We start from the raw sequence: 19,633 nt of genomic DNA on the forward strand, positions 1-19,633 counted from the left end.
CTCCATGAACATAGACAGAGGATGGGCTTTGGAGTCTGTCAGACTCAGGTTATGTTCCCAGGGCTGGCCTCAATCTGTTGCCTATATATGACTGTTTCCTTTTTGCCATTCCTTGAATGGCTAAATCAGAGTTGATTTCTATTGCTTGTAGCTCAGAACCTTGCCTGCTATGCTGAACTGTCCCTCTTGAGGCATAGTCCTATGGAGGGAGTCTCCTGGAGGCTAGGAGTGAGACTTTCTTAGTAATCTACTATGTCCAGAAAAGGACTGGGTACATGCTAGTTGATTCACGGCATTAAGTGTCTAAAGCTATTCTCATGCTACTCACTGCTTCATGCTCCCAGACTTAAGATGCATCAGCAACATGACCAAGTATTCCAAGGCTCAATTAATACTGTTTGCATTGATCCCTCTTATTTCTGATGCACTGGGTACATCCAGTGGCATCAGGGGTCAGCCTGTCAGCACCCTAAAAGTAGTGATAGAAATCTGTATTTGTTAGGTAGGCTCAGAATGTGATAACGAGGGTTTCTGAATCATATTTCTCAAATAAAGGAGCTTTGGGGTGAGCTCTAAAGATGTGTCCTTCAGAACTGCTTTCCTCCTCCTTCCTTTCCTTTATCCTGTTGACAGAGATGTTGAGAACACAATCAGACAGTCCTTAGTTACTGATAACCTGAGTCTACACTCTGGTTGCCACAAACATTTGGTAACTTGATATGGCAGCATGCCTCTGGGCAAAGGCAGGGGTTCGTGTGTCAGTCAAAAAGTTGCGAACCTGGGAAATGCGGTTTGCTTGCTATTGAGAAAAGATGGCTGCTGCCAGTTTGGCGGTTTTCTGCAGAAGAGTCTCGGCCGCTCTGAAGGCTTCTACGTCGTTAATAAGTTCTCAGGCCCTTGCTAGCACAGGTTGCAGGTTTTCTTAGTCTGTTGACTAAGAATACAGCAAATGTCACATCTTTTCACCAGTGTAGATTACTTCATACCGCATTGTCTAGGAGAGGACCGGAAGAATTTTTTGATGACCCAAAGAATTGGGGGAAGAAAAGGTGAAATCTGGAGCTTCGTGGACCTGTCAGCAATTAAGGAACAAAAGTAATGAAGATTTACATAAACTTTGGTATGTTCTCCTGAAAGAAAGAAACATGCTCCTAACTCTAGAGCAGGAAGCTAAGCGGCAGAGGCTGCCAATGCCAAGCCCGGAGGGCTTAGAAAAGGTAGTAGATTCCATGGATGCATTAGATAAAGTTGTCCAGGAAAGGGAAGATGCCCTCAGACTTCTTCAGACTGGTCAAGAAAAGCCTAGACCCAGTGCTTGGAGAAGAGACATCTTTGGAAAAATCATCTAGCACAAGTTCAAGCAGTGGCCTATACCTTGGTACCTAAATAAAAGATACAACAGAAAACGATTCTTTGCAATGCCCTACGTGGAATATTTTGTCAGGCTGAGAATTGAGAAACAAGCCCGCATCAAAGCAAGGAAGATAAGTTTAGCATGAAAGAAAGAAAAGTTTCTTCAGAAAAAGTTTCCACATCTTTCTGAAGCCCAGAAGTCAAGTGCTGCCTAAGACATCTTAACCATAATTTACTATTTTTTTTCTTGAATTACATACAAAAGTAAATACTAAGTGGTTTATAAATAACTTGTGGTTTTAGTCAAAGGACTGTCAACTGTTTTAAGAGTTATTATGGCATGCTAATTTTGGAAGTGGTCAAAATCAGATATAAAGTTCAGATTAAATTTCCATTTTATAAATAAAAAAAAAAAGTTGCAAACCTTTGGGAGTGTGCCAGACCTGGTACATGAGCCTACAGTCAGTTCCCTGTAGACAAGTTCCAGCTGCCATACCTCTCTTTGTCACAGTCTAGCAGTCAGCACAGGTGCATCTCTGTGGGTGCTGAAAGCTGACAGCACAGCTTCTCTTCTCCCCACCCTGATCCCCAGCCCACCAAGCTATGAAAATCAGCTTTAGCTCCACTCTCAAGAATAATGTAAGCTCCACCTTCTCCTTCTCATCTCAGCTCTGGTGATTGATACATAGCTACCCATCCCCTGCACACATGTATCACAAGATGGGAAAAGAAACTTCTCTTGCCCATTTTGTTGCTGTTGTTCAGTCACTAAGTTATGTCGACTCTTTGTGAGCCCATGGACTGCAGCACACCAGGTTGTCTTTCACTATCTTCCAAAGTTTGCTCAAACTAACATCCATTGAGTCAGAGGTGTCATCCAACCATCACATCCTCTGTCACTCCCTTTACCTCCTGCCATCAATCTTTCCCAGCATCAGGGTCTTTTCCAATGAGTTGGCTCTTTCTGCGGTTCTAGAGAAGACTCTTGAGAGTCCATTGGGCAGGAAGGAGATCAAATCAGTCAATCTTAGAGTAAATCAACCCTGAATATTAATCGGAAGGACTGATACCCCTTTTGAAAGACTGCCAATTTTATATCTACTCTGCAATGATGTTCCTTGACCCTAATGAAAAGAATAGTAAAGTCTTAGGGTGCTTAACAGATTCACAATCATTCTTTCTTTTGATGTTCACAACAAGCTTCTAATGTACATATTACTTGCCATCATTCTAACAGAGGAGAAAGTGAAGCATAGAGTAGTCAAGTAATGTGTCATGGCTAACCTGGATAGAGAGTGAGTCCTTGTTCTGAAGGTTTCAGTCAAAATTTGATTGTCCTTTTCTAGCAGGCAGTAGGGGACTTTACATATTACATGGCAGGAGGAGGACAGTGTTAAGCCAGATTATCTCCATTTCAACCTAGTACTCTAGATTTGTAAGTAGTAGAGCAAGGTCTCAAACTCAGGTCTTCTGCCTCATCATTCAAAGCTCTTTGCATAACACTACTAGATATAAGGACTTCAAGAGCAAGTGCCACATCCTATACATCACTTTTATGTTCTCTACCCAGTATGGCAGAGTATCATTGATTGAAGGGATGGTCAAGGAAAACAGTGGGAATTTAGAAAACAAAATTCTTTTTTAATTTTTTAAAGTTTTCTATATTTGTTTTTAATTGGAGAAAAATTGCTTTACAATGTTGTGTTGGTTTCTGCCTTTCAACAATATGAATCAGTCCTAAGCATAGATATCTTTCCTCCCTTTTGAACTTCCCTCCTTAAATTATTGGTTGAACTGCTTATTGACTCAATGGTGATGGTAAACACTTGTGGAGTTGTTACTGTGTGTCAGGCACTGCTGTAGGTGCTTTTCACTATTAACTCACTTAATGCTCAGAAAAAGACCACAAAGTAGGTAATATTATTTGTATTTTACTGATGAAGAAACTGAGGCACAGAGAAGTAAAATAATACAACTGGCAAGTTTTGGAGTAAAAGTTCAAACCCAGACAGTCCAGCTGCAGAGTTCTGTCCCTAACCATTCTGCTACATTGTCACTCAGTATGAAGTGAATGCATGCTTGCATGCATGTTCTCCAAAATTGCAGTTCACTGACCTGCCAAGAAGCACCATTTTCAAATACATACTGGAAACTGGTGTATCAGTTCAGAAGATACTGGGTTAACATTAGAATGTGGACCAAATAGTGCAGGTGTGGACCTGAGTCTTCATGGAGCTCCCCTTTGTCAGTTCATCTTTCTTCTCTTTTCTCCCTATTCATAAATCCCAGTTAAAGCCCTCTCTTCATATTGTTCCTGCTTACCAGCTAGAAACCTGGCCCCACCCTAGTTGAATTTCCTGTGTTCCTTGGCCAAATTCCCAGCCAGAGGAAAACAGCCCACTGCTCTCAGTTCATATTCTATAAACCAGCAAGGGCACAGCAACACTGTAAGCACAAGTAGCAGGAAACCCAGGGTTGTGCCTAGCCCAACAGAAAGAATAAGCTCCAATTCAGAGTCCACAGAAACAGAAGTCACCACTCCAAAGTATCTCACACTTCAAGGAGGGCATAGGAAGAGGCAGCTTCTCCTTGCACTGATGGCCATGATTTTCAAACTTGTTCCTGCTTAAGCAACACAACTCCTGTCCACAGTGCAATGCTGATGAAAGCCCAGGTCACCAGGAGCAGGGATGAGATAACGGTAACAATAATAGCTACCATTTATTCAGCCTTTACTTTGTGGCACAAATTTCTGAGTACTGTCAATCACCGTTTTCCTTGACCATCCCTAAAATCCTGTAATACAGGTGCTATTGGGCTCTCATTTTACAGATAGAAAACAGAAATTAAATGACTTGCCCAAAGACACATAGCTCCTAGGTAGAAGAGTCAAGACTGCTTTCCAGGACCACCTGAAAGCTTGAGATCTCTTAATCACTACCCTCTGCTGCTTTTCTAATGGTCTTATAGGGCCCATGTAGCCCTACCATGTGAGTATTTTGAGAATTGGAGGTATGACTAATGGAGATGTTACCATCTTATGTGACCATGAGGGAGCAGGTGCTGGCCCAAATTCTCTTGCATGTACCATTGAGCAAACAACTTCACATTACAGATTGTGGTACTAGGAACCACAGAAAGAAGTCAATTTACCTAAGGTCCTTAGTAGCAGGGCAACTCATCCTGGGATGCCTTTCAGTACTCTTTAAGCCTACCTTTCCCCACACTTTCCTCTTTCAGCAATCCACACAGAATTAGAGTCAGACAGTCCCCAGATGAGAGTTTCTGAATGCTTCATCCTTTTTTGCTTAAAATTCAAGCCAATTTACAATTTTAACTTCTATACTATTGTACTGTTATTATTATTCGTTTTCTGTCTCTTTCATGCACATACACACACATAGACAATGCCATAAAATTGCATTCTTTCTACGTGCCAGAAAACATAGACTTTGGCATCCTCAGACAGGTGACTGTTTAGGATTTCCTAGATTTTTCTGATGTCAGACGGGTCCAAAACCTGGGGCAAAATGACTCTGGAGAAGGAAGAGGGTTGCTAAATTCCCTTAAGTCTTACTGTATGCCCCTAGTAGGCTAGGCAGGTAGCACAAGGGATTTGGGGCCAAGTGGGTACAGAAAAGTGAAGCAGGAATGTCAAAGGCTAACTTCACTGGTTCTTAATACTTTGACAAAGGACCTTAAAGACCATTTCATCTGACCCTCTTCTCTCCCCACTCCTCAACAACCATTGCCAGCATTTGTCACCATCTAATGTGGCCTCTTGAGAAACCTGTAGGCAGGTCAGGAAGTAACAGTTAGAACTGGACATGGAACAACAGACTGGTTCCAAATAGGAAAAGGAGTACGTCAAGGCTGTATATTGTCACCCTGCTTATAACTTATATACAGAGTACATCATGAGGAACGCTGGGCTGGAAGAGCACAAGCTGGAATCAAGATTGCCAGGAGAAATATCAATCACCTCAGATATGCAGATGACACCACCCTTATGGCAGAAAGTGAAGAGGAACTCAAAAGCCTCTTGATGAAAGTGAAAGAGGAGAGTGAAAAGGTTGGCTTGAAGCTCAACATTCAGAAAACAAAGATCATGGCATCTGGTCCCATCACTTCATGGGAAATAGGTGAAGAAACAGTGGAAACAGTGTCAGACTGTATTTTGGGGGGCTCCAAAATCACAGTAGATGGTAACTGCAGCCATGAAATTAAAAGACGCTTACTCCTTGGAAGGAAAGTTATGACCATATGATAGCATATTAAAAAGCAGAGACATTACTTTGCCAAACAAGGTCCGTCTAATCAAGGCTATGGTTTTTCCAGTGGTCATGTATGCAGTGAGAATTGGACTGTGAAGAAAGCTGATCGATGAAGAATTGATGCTTTTGAACTGTGGTGCTGGAGAAGACTCTTTAGAGTCCCTTGGACTGCAAGGAGATCCAACCAGTCCATTCTAAAGGAGATCAATCTTGGGTGTTCATTGGAAGGACTGATGCTAAAGCTGAAATTCCAATACTTTGGCCACCTCATGAGACGAGTTGACTCACTGGAAAAGACTCTGATGCTGGGAGGGATTGGTGGCGGGAGGAGAAGGGGACGACAGAGCATGAGATGGCTGGATGGCATCACTGACTCGATAGACATGAATTTGAGTGAACTCCGGGAGTTGGTGATGGACAGGGAGGCCTGGCATGCTGTGATTCATTGGGTCGCAAAGAGTCAGACATGACTGAGCGACTGAACTGAACTGAACTGAATGTTTAAATCTTTCCTATGACACTCCCCATGGGGCTTTCCTGGTGGCTCAGCAGTAAAGAATCCACCTACAATGCAGGAGCTGCAGGAGATGTGGGTTTGATCACTGGGTCGGGAAGATTCCCTGGAGAAGGGCATGGTAACCCACTCCAATATTCCTGCCTGGAGAACCCCACAGACAGATGAGCCTGGTGGGCTACATCCATAGGGTCACAAAGAGTCAGACACAACTGAAGCAACTTAGCATGCAAGCATGTGTGGCACTCCCATAAAGCAAAAATTAGCTGGCATCCTTCAGTAGTGGAGAGTTCATTAACCTTATAACAGAACATTTCATCATCAGAAATGGTATGTTTGTGTGAAGCTGAAATATGTCACCCTATAGCTTTAAGGTAAGCATGTTAAGTATTCACTAAATACTTAATATTCTCACACTTTTCCTTCTATGCATACGTGGGTAGAGACACAGAGGCCCTATCTGCTCTTTCTTCTCTATATTAAAGCTCCAGAACCAAAGACTTCATCTCCCTGAGTTTCCTCTGTTGAAGGTATTAAGCACCAGCTCCTTCAATCCCTCTGCAATCTGCTCACCTGACCACATTCCTGGTTTGTTGGGCCCTCTTTCATATCTGGACTCAGTCATTTTTCTTAGTTTTCACAGCACTGGCACTGCCTTTGTCATAGTATACACACTGACTACTTTGCATACACATATCTATAGGATAATGAAAATAGAAAAGACCTTGGGAAACATATGGTCCAGCCAACCTTAAATAGTAAACACTGATAGAAACATTGAAGTCCACAGAAAGGAAGAAACATTGTTAATAAATACCTTTCTCTCTTTTGGCTAGCATCTTTCCCCTAAGACAATATTCTTAAAGTATGGTATAGCCCACTTGAGTCATAGGCACCTAATACAGAAACCCTGGTAGTTGGGACCAAGAAATATACATCTTTAACCAGTACCCTCAGTGATTCTGAGGCACACAGAGTTTGGGAACTAGGGCTTAAGAATGAAAAGTGAAGGTCTTTTGTGTCTGTTCTTACTCATGGAAAGCCACTGCCATGTTCAGTTCAGTTCAGTCACTCAGTCTTGTCTAATTCTTTGTGACCCCATGGACTGCAGCATGCTAGGCTTCCATGTCCATCACCAACTGCTATGTAGCAAGAGATAAGACACTGCCCACCTCATGTTGCTGGGAGGAACCTGAAGGGGAGTAAAACCCTAGTGAAGTAATTGAAAAAAGAAAAAAGCCAGCCCATCTGGGTCAAGAAAGAAATTAGTTACCTTGAGAAAAGGGTAATTGTAATATTCTACATATATTACATTTGTAGAATCCAAAACCTATATTTCATATTCTCTCAACAGGCTATTGTGTTGGCTCTTTCACATAGGAAAAAAGTTACTAATGTTATATTTATACAAAGATGAACTTTGAAAGCCTGTTATAATGTACATTGTTTGTAATTAATTCATTGATTAGTTTTTTGTTTACCTTTATTTAACTTTCTTGTTAATGAATGTCAACAGAGAGCCCCAGGGTCTGTCTGTGTCTAGGTTTTGGCTATGTTCTAGAAGTGATGGTGGGAACAACATCAGGGCATAAATGAGAGCATTCCGAGAAGATATTGAGGCTGGAAGGAACAAAATTGTGCCTACTGCAGGCTCCTTTGTTACTTTAGCAGTTTCTAGCTTTGAGAAGTTTCTAGCTTGTGGTAGTACATGTCCATCAACCAATGAATGGATAAGAAGATGTGGTATCAGCTGTTGAAGGAATGAAAATATGCCATGTGTTACAACGTAGATTTATCTAGAAGGTATTATGTTTAGAGAATGAAAAATACTTTATCCACTTCTATGTGGATTCTAAAAAATAAAAAAAAATGAATAAATACAACAAATCAGAAAGACACTAGCAGTTACTAGAGAGGAAAAGGTTAAGGGGAGGGGAAAATAAGTGGTACAAAGCGATTAAGTGGTACAAACTACTAGGTGTAAAATAAGTTACTAGGATGTAATGTATAGCACAAATAATATAGTCAATATTTTATGATAAAATTGCATGGAGTATAATCTATAAAAGTATCAAGTTATTATGTTGTATGTGTAAAACAAATATAATATTGTAAGTCAACTATACTTCAACTTAAAAAAAAGTTGTAGTATATTCAGACAATGAAATACTATGTAACAATGGAAATTAAGGAACTATAACTATGAAAAACTCTAGCTTCTCACATTTGAATGTGTACATAAATAATATGAAAGTGAAGTGCTAGTTGCTCAGGTGTGTTTGACTGTTTGTGACCCCATGGACTGTAGACTCTTCTGTCCCCAGGTTCTTCTGTCCATGGAATTCTCCAGACAAGAATACTGGAGTAGATAGCCATTCCCTTCTCCAGGTGATCTTCCCAATCTAGGGATCAAACCCAGGTCTCCTGCATTACAGGTAGATCCTTTACTGTCTGAGCCACAAGGGAAGCCCCTGAATAATGTGAGGATCTTATTAAAATGCAAATTCTGATTCAGTAGGTATGTAGTAGGACTTGAGATTTTGCATTTCTAACAAGTTACCAATTGATGTCAATGCTGCTGATCTGGACACCGTACTCTGAATATAAAGAGCACCTCTCAGCAAAAAGTGAGGGGAGGGTTCTCATTTCTTTCTTTCATAAACATAGTCTGTAGCTCTCCAAGGCCCCTTAGGTCTCTGAGATTTATTTCCCAAGCTCTTCCTGAGATCCCCACATAGAGTTACAACAAGATTCAGAGAACTTCCTTTCAAGCCAGTAAGTCAGTCTTCTCCTCTGCAAAATCCACTTGTAAGTTCCTGGAAACAAATGAATCACTGAGAGTAGAATTTCAGGCATGTGAAAGAGAAATCTGGGGGCAGGGAACCTTCCTAGCACTCATCAAACCACACCATAAAAATAGCCACCACACAACCCTCTGTTACACTTGCCTGTATTTTTTATTACTTCTGCCTACTGCTTCCTCTTCTTACTGTGAAGAATAAGTTGATAAGTCCTTCTCTTCTACACAGGTCCCCCAAGTTATCAGTTTGCCTCTTTTCTACTGGGCCTTTCTCTTTGTTTTCCCTCACACCCAAGGTCACATCCCTTCTAATAAATGTAAAAAGTTATCTGGAGAGAAGGAAAATTATATATGTTAGGAACTCAGAAATACATAAAAAATGGAAAAGTTTGAAGAAACACTATGTGAAGGAAAAAAAGTATTTTTATTATTCTTTATAATATTAACTGAGATATAGTTAATTAGCAATATTATATGTCATATGTATAACTTAGTGCTGAACAATTTTTAAAAATTATAATACACTTTATACTTATTATCAAATATTACCTAAACTCCCAGTGATGTACAATATATTATTGAAACTTATTTTACATATAGTATTTTGCATCCCTTAATCACCTACCCCTATTATGGCCCTTTCCACTTCCCTCTCGCCACTGATAATCACTCGTATCTTCTCTAAATGTGAGTCTGTTTCCTTCTTGTTATATTCACTAATATTGCTGTTAATTTTTTTATATTCCACATATAAATGATATCATACAGTACATTCCATTTTATTTTTGGATGTGTAGCCAGGAGTAGAATTGATGTATTATATTTTAATTATCTGAGGAAACGCCATAATGTTTTCAAAGTGTCTGCACCAGTTTACATTCCCACCAACATTGTACACTGCTCCATTTTCTCACCAACATTTGTTATTTGTGGTCTTTAAGTATTATTTCATGTACCAATTGAACGTTTTCAGTTTTTTACTGTTTGGAAAAAAAAAATAGTCTATTCAGGACTTATGCCCATTCATTAATAGGGTTCTTTGTTTTTTTCTTCCTCTCTTTCTTTGGCTATCCCACAGTTTAGATTTCTATCTCACATTAGCAACCTCAGATTGCCCTCAAGGCATTCAGGCCGTCCTTCAGTTCAGTTCAGTCACTGAGTCGTGTCCGACTCTTTGTGACCCCATGAATCACAGCACACCAGGCCTCCCTGTCCATCACCAACTCCCGGAGTTCACTCAACCTCATGTCCATCGAGTCAGTGATGACATCCAGCCATCTCATTCTCTGTCGTCCCCTTCTCCTCCCGCCCCCAATCCCTCCCAGCATCAGAGTCTTTTCCAGTGAGTCAACTTGTCTCATGAGGTGGCTAAAGTATTGGAGTTTCAGCTTTAGCATCAGTCCTTCCAATGAACAGCCAGGATTGATCTCCTTTAGAATGGACTGATTTGATCTCCTTGCATTCCAAGGAACTCTCCAGTGTCTTCTCCAACACCACAGTTCAAAAGCATCAATTCGAGCATGGGAAGATGGCGGAGGAATAGGACAGGGCTACCACTTTCTCCCCCACAAAATCAGCAAAAGAACATTTGAACGCTGAGTAAATCCCACAAAACAACTTCTGAATACCAGCAGAGGACATCAGGCACTCAGAAAAGCAGCCCATTGTCGTCAAAAGGAGGTAGGAAATAATATAAAAGATAAAAAGAGAGACAAAAGAGGGAGGGACGGAGCTCCGGCCCAGGAAGTTAGGCTTAAAAAAAAAAAAAAGAGAGAGAGAGAGAAGTTTCCAAACACCTGGAAACACTGGCGAGTGGAACCTCAGAGGGCCACATAACTGGGAGACAAAAGACATAAACAATTAAAACTCACAGACTAAGTACCCAGAGGAAACTCTCAGCAGAGAAGCTGCCCAGACGCCCGCGCCCTCCACAAGCAGGTGGGGGCGGGGCAGGGAGGCGCTGCGGCAGTGCTTAGAGGGAGAACCGGGCTTGAACACCCCAGGGCAAAATGAGGGTGCGAACTTAAGATACCAAAGCAGAAGTTGCAGCTAAAAGGTGAAAAGGCTAGGATAAGCTTGCAAAAAGCCCCAACCCAGGACTCTGCCAGCCCCGCCCACAGAACAGGGCACTGAGCAGAGCGAGCTGGCATCAGGCTGCCCACCCCCAGCCCCCACTGATGCGGGCGGGGAGGGCAGCCAGCGCCGGGGTGGGGGCAGCCACGGCCCCAGAGAGGCTTCCCGTGCCAAGCTGCAGGCAGGCTTCCTTGCTGGCCAGGATTTCTTGGGTTCAGGCCGGTAGATGTCTGCCTGAGAAAGTGTGCCGGTTGTACTCCCAGAAAACCGAGCGGCAGGGACCGGGAAGGTGATAAGTAGCAGCGACCGTGCTCGCCAAACGCCTGGTCACCTGAGCTGCTCAGACCGGGGAAGACACAAAACGCAGGCCCAGCCAAGTCTGTGCCTTTGTGGAGTACCCGAGGACCTGAACCTGAGCCACTCAGACCTGGGAAGTGCATGCAACCCAGCGCCAGCCGCAGACAGCTCCCAGCAGAGCAACCTAGAGCCTGAACAGCATAAACTGGGAAAGTACACATGCCTTGAGCGGGAGCATTCCCAGTGTAGCCGAGACACTGCGAGCACTCCCCACAGACGCCAGGGATATTTGTTAGCTGCGTTCCTCCCTCCCCACAGCAGGACTGAACAGGTGAGCCGGGAAAAAAAAAAAAAGTGTCCACCACCGCATCCTGGTGTCAGGACGGGAATTAGACACTGAGGAGACCAGAAAACAGAAGAGCTTTTTCAACAGAAGGAACTGCCTTGGAAGTAACAGAGGGAGAAGCCTTGAGCCTACTGCAAGAATAAGACTGAAAAACAGAGGCAGAGGCTTAAGGCCAAATCCTGAGAACACCAGATATCTCCTGTTCCAGAAAACATTAATTGATAGGTACTCATCAAATGCCTCCATACATACACTGAAACCAGGCACCACCCAAGGGTCAACAAGTTTCAGTGAAAGACATACTACGCAAACTATCCAGCAACACAGGAGAATAGCACTGAGCTTCAATATACAGTCTGCCCAAAGCCACTCCAAACCCACTGACATCTCAAACTCATTACCAGACACTTCATTGCACTCCAGAGAGAAGAAAACCAGCTCCACCCACCAGAACATCGACACAAGCTTCTCTAACCAGGGAACCTTGACAAGTCACCCATCCAACCCCACACACAACGAGGTAACTACATAATAAAGAGAACTCCATAAACTGCCAGAAGACGGAAAAGCCACCCTGAACACAGCAATATAAGCAAGAGGAACAGGCAGAGAAATACCCAGCAAGTAAAGGAGCAGGATAAATGCCCACCAACACAAACAAAAGAGGAAGATATAGGGAACCTACTCGATAAAGAATTTCGAATTTTAATTGTGAAAATGATGCAAAATCTGGAAAGCAAAATGGAGTTACAGATAAATAAACTGGAGAAAAGGATTGAGAAGATGCAAGAAATGTTTAATAAGGAATTAGAGGAAATAAAAAAGAGTCAATAGACAAAGAATAATGCATTAGATGAGATCAGAAACACTCTGGAGGGAACAAACAGTAGAATAACGGAGGCAGAAGACAGGATAAGCGAGCTAGAGGATAGAATTGTAGAAATAAATAAAACAGAGACGGAAAAAGAAAAAAGAATTAAAAGGAATGAGGACAATATTAGAGACATATGGGACAATATTAAACACCCCAACATTCGAATCACAGGAGTCCCAGAAGAAGAAGACAAAAAGAAAGACCATGAGGGAATACTTGAGGAGATAATAGTGGAAATTTTCCCTAAAATGGGGAAGGAAATAATCACCCAAGTCCAAGAAACCCAGAGAGTCCTCAACAGGATAAACCGAAGGCGAAATACTCCAAGACACATATTAATCAAATTAACAAAGATCAAACACAAAGAACAAATATTAAAAGCAGCAAGGGAAAAACAACAAATAACACACAAGGGGATCCCCATAAGAATAACAGCTGATCTTTCAATAGAAACTCTTCAGGCCAGGAGGGAATGACAAGACATACTTAAAGTGATGAAAGAAAATAACCTACAGCCCACATTACTATACCCAGCAAGGATCTCATTCAAATATGAAGGAGAAATCAAAAGCTTTACAGACAAGAAAAAGCTGAGAGAATTCAGCATCACCAAACCAGCTCTCCAACAAATACTAAAGGATCTTCTCTAGACAGGAAACACAGAAAGGGTATATAAACTCGAACCCAAAACAATAAAGAAAATGGCAACGGGATCATACTTATCAATAATCACCTTAAATGTAAATGGGTTGAATGCCCCAACCAAAAGACAAAGGCTGGCTGAATGGATACAAAAACAAGACCCCCATATATGTTGTCTACAAGAGACCCACCTCAAAACGAGGGACACATACAGACTGAAAGTGAAGGGCTGGAAAAAGATATTCCATGCAAATAGAGACCAAAAGAAAGCAGAAGTAGCGATACTCATATCAGATAAAATAGATTTTAAAACAAAGGCTGTGAAAAGAGACAAAGAAGGAAACTACATAATGATCAAAGGATCAATCCAAGAAGAAGATATAACAATTATAAATATTTATGCACCCAACATAGGAGCACTGCTATATGAAAGACAATTACTAACAAGTATGAAAGTGGAAATTAACAATAACACAATAATAGTGGGAGAGTTTAATACCCCACTTACATCTATGGATATAGATCAACTAAACAGAAAATTAACAAGGAAACACAAACTTTAAATGATACAATAGACCAGTTAGACCTAATAGATCTCTATAGGACATTTCACCCCAAAACAACGAATTTCACCTTTTTCTCAAGGGCACACGGAACTTTTTCCAGGATAGATCACATCCTGGGCCATAAATTTAGCCTTGGTAAATTAAAAAAAAATTGAAATCATTCCAAGCATCTTTTCTGGCCACAATGCAGTAAGATTAGATCTCAATTACAGGAGAAAAACTATTAAAAATGCCAACATATGGAGGCTGAACAACACGCTGCTGAATAATGAACAAATCATAGAAGAAATCAAAAGAGAAATCAAAATATGCATAGAAATGAATGAAAATGAAAACACAACAACCCAAAACTTCTGGGACACTGTAAAACAGTGCTAAGGGGAAAATTCTTAGCAATACAGGCACACCTCAAGAAACAAGAAAAAAATCAACTAAATAACCAAACCCTACATCTAAAGAAACTAGAAAAGGAAGAAATGAAGAACCCCAGGGTTAGTAGAAGGAAAGAAATCGTAAAAATTAGGGCAGAGATAAATGCAAAAGAAACAAAAAAGACCATAGCAAAAATCAACAAAGCCAAAAGCTGGTTCTTTGAGAAGGTAAATAAAATTGACAAACCACTAGCCAGACTCATCAAGAAACAAAGGGAAAAGAACCAAATCAATAGAATTAGAAATGAAAATGGAGAGATCACAACAGACAACACAGAAATACAAAGGATTATTAGAGAATACTATCAGCAATTATATGGCAATGAATAACTTGGAAGAAATGGACAAATTCCTAGAAAAGTACACCTTGCCAAAACTGAACCAGGAAGAAAGAGAAAATCTGAACAGACCCATCACAAGCACGGAACTAGAGGAAGTGATCAGAAATCTTCCAGCAAACAAAAGCCCAGGTCCAGACGGCTTCACAGCTGAATTCTACCAAAAATTTAGAGAAGAGCTAACACCTATTCTACTCAAACTCTTCCAGAAAATTGCTGAGGAAGGAAAACTTCCAAACTCATTCTATGGGGCTACCGTCACCCTAATCCCAAAACCTGGTAAAGATCCCACAAAAAAAGAAAACTACAGGCCAATATCACTGATGAACATAGATGCAAAAATCCTTAACAAAATTCTAGCAATCAGAATCCAACAACACATTAATAAGATCATACATCATGACCAAGTGGGCTTTATACCAGGAATGCAAGGATTCTTCAATATCCGCAAATCAATCAATGTACTACACCACATTAACAAACTGAAAAATAAAAATCATATGATTATCTCAATAGATGCAGAGAAAGCCTTTGACAAAATACAACATTCATTTATGATAAAAACCCTCCAGAAAGTGGGAATAGAAGGGACATATCTCAACATAATAAAAGCTATATATGACAAAGCCACAGCAAACATTATCCTCAATGGTAAAAAACTGAAAGCATTTCCCCTAAAGTCAGGAACAAGACAAGGGTGCCCACTCTCACCACTACTGTTCAACATAGTTCTGGAAGTTTTGACTACATCAATGAGAGCAGAAAAAGACATAAAAGGAATACAAATTGGCAAAGAAGAAGTAAAATTTTCACTGTTCGCTGATGACATGATCCTCTACACAGAAAACCCTAAAGACCCTACCAGAAAACTACTAGAGCTAATCAATGAATACAGTAAAGTTGCAGGATATAAAATCAACACACAGAATTTCCTTGCATTCCTATACACTAATAATGAGAAAATAGAAAGAGAAATTAAGGAAACTATTCCATTCACTGTTGCAAAGAAAAGAATTAAATACTTAGGAATATATCTACCTAAGGAAACAAAAGACTTGTACATAGAAAACTATAAAACACTACTGAAAGTAATCAAAGAGGACACTAATAAATGGAGAAATATACCGTGTTCGTGGATTGGAAGAATAAATATTGTGAAAATGAGTATACTACCCAAAGTAATTTATACATCCAATGCAATCCCTATCAAGCTACCAACAATATTTTTCACAGAACTAGAACAAATAATCTCACAATTTGTATGGAAATACAAAAAACCTCGAATAGCCAAAGCAATCTTGAAGAAGAAGAATGGAACTGGAGGAATTAACCTGTAGGACTTCAGGCTCTACTACAAAGCCACAGTCATCACGACAGTATGGTACTGGCATAAAGACAGAAATATAGATCAATGGAATAAAATAGAAAGCCCAGAGATAAATCCATGCACCTATGGACACCTTATCTTTGACAAAGGAGGCAAGAATATAAAATGGAGAAAAAACAGTCTCTTTAACAAGTGGTGCTGGGAAAACTGGTCAGCCACTTGTAAAAGAATGAAACTAGAACACTTCCTAACACCATACACCAAAATAAAGTCAAAATGGATTAGAGAGCTAAATGTAAGACCAGATTGTATAAAACTCCTAGAGGAGAACGTAGGCAAAACACTCTCTGACATAAATCACAGTAGGATCCTCCAAGACCCACCTCCCAGAATATTGGAAATAAAAGCAAAAATTAAAAAATGGGACCTAATTAAAATCAAAAGCTTCTGCACAGCAAAGGAAACTCTAAGCAAGGTGAAAAGACAGCCTTCTGAATGGGAGAAAATAATAGCAAATGAAGCAACTGACAAAGGATTAATCTCCAAAATATACAAGCAGCTCCTGCAGCTCAATTCCAGAAAAATAAGTGACCCAATCAAAAAATGGGCCCAAGAACTAAACAGACATTTCTCCAAAGAAGACATAAAAATGGCTAACAAACACATGAAAAAATGCTCAACACCCCTCATAATCAGAGAAATGCAAATCAAAACCACAATGAGATACCATTTCACACCAGTCAGAATGGCTGCTATCCAAAAGTCTACAAGCAATAAATGCTGGAGAGGGTGTGGAGAAAAGGGAACCCTCTTACACTGTTGGTGGGAATGCAAACTAGTACAGCCACTATGGAGAACAGTGTGGAGATTCCTCAAAAAACTAGAAATAGAACTGCCATATGATCCCGCAATCGCACTCCTGGGCATACACACCGAGGAAACCAGAAATGAAAGAGACACATGTACTCCAATGTTCATTGAAGCACTGTTTATAATAGCCAGGACATGGAAGCAACCTAGATGTCCATCTGCAGATGAATGGATAAGAAAGCTTTGGTACATATACAAAATGGAGTATTTTTCAGCCATCAAAAAGAATGCATTTGAATCAGTTTTAATGAGGTGGATGAAATTGGAGCCTATCATACCGAGTGAATTAAGCCAGAAAGAAAAACATCAATACAGTATACTAACGCATATAGATGAAATTAAGAAAGATGGTAACCTTAACCCTGTATATGAGACTGCAAAAGAGACATAGGTATATAGAACAGGCTTTGGGACTCTGTGGGAGAGTGTGAAGGTGGGATGATTGGGGAGAATGGCATTGTAGCATGTATATTATCATATGTGAAATGAATCACCAGTCCAGGTTCGACGCATGATACAGAAGGCTAGGGGCTGGTGCACGGGGATGACCTGGAGGGAGGATATGGGTAAGAGGGATGTGGGAGGGGGGTTCAAGAAAGGGAACACAAGTACACCCGGGGCAGATTCGTGTCAATCTATGGCAAAACCAACCAATATATTAATGTAAGGTAATTTGTCTCCAATAAAATAAATTTTAAAAAAAAGCATCAATTCTTCGGCTCAGCTTTCTTCACAGTCCAACTCTCACATCCATATATGACCACGGGAAAATCATAGCCTTGACTAGACGGACCTTTGATGGCACAGAAATGTCTCTGCTTTTTAATATGCTATCTAGGTTGGTCATAATTTTCCTTCCAAGGAGTAAGCATCTTTTAATTTCATGGCTGCAATCAGCATCCGCAGTGATTTTGGAGCCCGAAAAAAAAATCTGACACTGTTTCCACTGTTTCTCCATCTTTTTCCCATGAAGTGATGGGACCAGATGCCATGATCTTAGTTTTCTGAATGTTGAGCTTCAAGCCAACTTTTTCACTCTCCTCTTTCACTTTCATCAAGAGACTTTTTAGTTCCTCTTCACTTTCTGTCATAAGGATGGTGTCATCTGCATATCTCAGGTTATTGATATTCCAGCTTGTGCCTGTTTCAGCCCAGCGTTCCTCATGAGGTATTCTGCATATAAGTTAAATAAGCAGGGTGAAAATATACAGCCTTGACATAATCCTTTTCCTGTTTGGAATCAGTCTGTTGTTCCATGCCCAGTTCTAAGTGTTGCTTCCTGACCTGCATACAGGTTTCTCAAGGGGCAGGTCAGGTGGTCTGGTATTCCCATCTCATTCAGAATTTGCCACAGTTTATTGTGATCCACACAGTCAAAGGCCTTGGCACAGTCAATAAAGCAGAAATACATGTTTTTCTGGAACTCTCTTGCTTTTTCCATCATACAGAGGATGTTGGCAATTTGATCTCTGGTTCCTCTGCCTTTTCTAAAACCAGCATGAACATCTGGAAGTTCATGGTTCATGTATTGTTGAAGCCTGGCTTGGAGAATTTTGAGCATGACTTTACCAGCGTGTGAGATGAGTGCAATTGTGCGGTAGTTTGAGCATTCTTTGGCATTGCCTTTCTTTGGGGCTGGAATGAAAACTTACGTTTTCCAGTCCTGTGGCCACTGCTGAGTTTTCCAAATTTGCTGGCATATTGAGTGCAGCACTTTCACAGCATCATCTTCCAAGATTTGAAATAGCTCAACTGGAATTCCATCACCTCCACTAGCTTTTGTTCGTAGTGATGAGGCAGTCCTTACCCTAAGCAATGCAGCCCGCTCCTGCCTGCTCAGCCCTCGCTTGCTCCATTCTGTTCCGTTCAGTCGCTCAGTCGTGTCCGACTCTTCGCGACCCTGTGGACTGTAGCCTCCCAGGCTTCTCCATCCATGGGATTCTCCAGGCAAGAATACTGGAGTGGGTTACCATTTCCTTCTCCAGGGGATCTTCCCGACCCAGGGATTGAACCCGGGTCTCCCGCATTGGAGGCAGACGCTTTAACCTCTGAGCCACCAGGGAAGCCCCCTCGCTTGCTGGTGGTGGATAAAAGTGTGTGGGCTATTTCTCTGCTGAGAGTTGCCGTTAGGCATGTAATCTGTGGGTTTTATTTATTTATTTATTTATCTCTCCTGGTTATGTTGCCCTCTGAGATTCCAAAACTCCCCACAGACCCGCCAGTGAGAAGGTTTCTTGGTGTTTTGAAACTTTTCTTTAAAGACTCCCTTCCCAGGACGATTGAAGTCACTCAGTCATGTCCAACTCTTTGAGACCCCATGGACTCTAGCCTACCAGGCTCCTCCATCCATGGGATTTTCCAGGCAAGAGTAACGGAGTGGGTTGCCATTTCTCATCCCTACCTCTTTTGTGTCTCTTTTTATCTTTTATACCTTGTCCTACCTCCTTTCGAAGACAATGGACTGCCTTTCTGGGTGCCTGATGTTCTCTGCCACTATTCAATAGTTGTTTTGTGGAAGTTGCTCAGCATTCAAATGTTCTTTCGATGAATTTGTGGGGGAGAAAGTGGTCTCTCCATCCTATTCCTCCGCCATCTTAGGACAGCTCTCTTTGTTTTTTGATATTGAGTTGTACTGCCTTTTTATATATTTTGCATATTAACCAATCATTGGTCATATCATTTGCAAAGATAGTCTCAATTAGGTAGGTTGCTTCTTCATTTCATTAATGGTTCATTTCATTTCATCAATTCATTCATTTCCTTTAATGTGCAAAAGCTTTTAAGTTTAATCACATTCTGTTTCTTTATTTTGCTTTTGTTTGCTTTAGGAAACAAATGAAAATATAATATTACTAATTAATTATGTCAAATTGTGTTCTGGCTACGCTTTTTTCTAGGAATTTTATGAATCCTGGTTTCACATGTAGG

The 19,633-nt window shown here is 40.9% G+C and overlaps 1 protein-coding gene and 1 pseudogene across 5 annotated transcripts in view; one reads left to right on the forward strand and one right to left on the reverse strand.

Moving 5' to 3' along the window:
* The window catches only part of ARHGEF9 (Cdc42 guanine nucleotide exchange factor 9), a 515,595-nt gene that overhangs the window by 437,269 nt on the left and 58,693 nt on the right, over positions 1–19,633 (reverse strand). The window lies entirely within an intron of this gene.
* On the forward strand, positions 786–1,568 carry LOC148773278 (large ribosomal subunit protein uL29m pseudogene; annotated as a pseudogene).

This window comes from Moschus berezovskii, chromosome X (genome assembly GCF_049115385.1).
Source record: "Moschus berezovskii isolate FMDL1 chromosome X, NW_MosBer_1.0, whole genome shotgun sequence".
Classification (NCBI taxonomy): domain Eukaryota; kingdom Metazoa; phylum Chordata; class Mammalia; order Artiodactyla; family Moschidae; genus Moschus; species Moschus berezovskii.